Source organism: Mastomys coucha, unplaced genomic scaffold, assembly GCF_008632895.1.
Source record: "Mastomys coucha isolate ucsf_1 unplaced genomic scaffold, UCSF_Mcou_1 pScaffold5, whole genome shotgun sequence".
Taxonomy (NCBI): domain Eukaryota; kingdom Metazoa; phylum Chordata; class Mammalia; order Rodentia; family Muridae; genus Mastomys; species Mastomys coucha.
Window position 1 is genome coordinate 112,131,658 of NW_022196911.1, and position 996 is coordinate 112,132,653.

Consider the following 996-nt stretch of genomic DNA (forward strand, 5'->3'; position numbering starts at 1 on the left):
CTGTTCATGTCCTCTCACTGTAGCTCAGTTGGTAGGATGCTTGCCTAGTCTTGATCCCCAGTACCACATAAATCTAGCCATAGTGGTTCGTGCCTATAATCCCAGTACTCAGGAGGTAGAGAGAAGAGGATCAGAAGTTCGAGGCCATTCTTGGTTATGGAACTGGTTTAAGGGCCAGCCTGGAATAAACAGAGCCTTGTCTACAAAAAAGGGAGGGGCCTCAATTAAAAAAAAATAGCATCATTATTATTACCAGTAGGTCATGACAGGACATGGCCAGTCAGGATCTTGAGAAAACCGAGTAACCTGAATCAGGCTTTTGATAGGACGCCAGCCTGCCTGGGCAGCTTGGTCACAGAACCAATGTGACCAATATGATTGTGACATAAGGAAAACCAATCAGTCTGTGGTAACAGACATGGTTTGTTAGCTGTGCTTTATATAAAATATGGCTAAACGCTTGAATTGGCAACTAAAACGTCAAGTCCGCTACGTCGGCCTATAACTATCGTTATGGCTACAGTACCATTAGGGAGAGAACTACCTACAGCAGGTTCTAGTGTGGGTATACTTTTTAAATATTTTTATTTATTTTGTATATGTGAGTACACTGTAGCTGTCTTCAGACACACCAAAAGAGGGCATCGGATTTCAATACAGATGGCTGTGAGCCAGCATGTGGTTGCTGGGAATTGAACTCAGGACCTCTGGAAGAGCAGTCAGCATTCTTAACCGCTGAGCCATCTCCCCAGCCCCTATTTTTTAAAATTTTACATTTATATTTCTCTTATTTGTATGAGTGTTTTGCCTACATATGCATTCCTGAAGCCTTCCGCATGCAGAAGAGCGCATTGGATCCCCTGGAATGACAGACTGGAGTTACAGACAGTTGTGAGCCGCCATTCAAGTTCTGGGACCAAAACCCAGATCCCCAGCAAGAGCAGCAAGGGTTTGGTTTTATTTTGTCTTTGTTTTTGTTTTTCTTTTTTTTTCTTT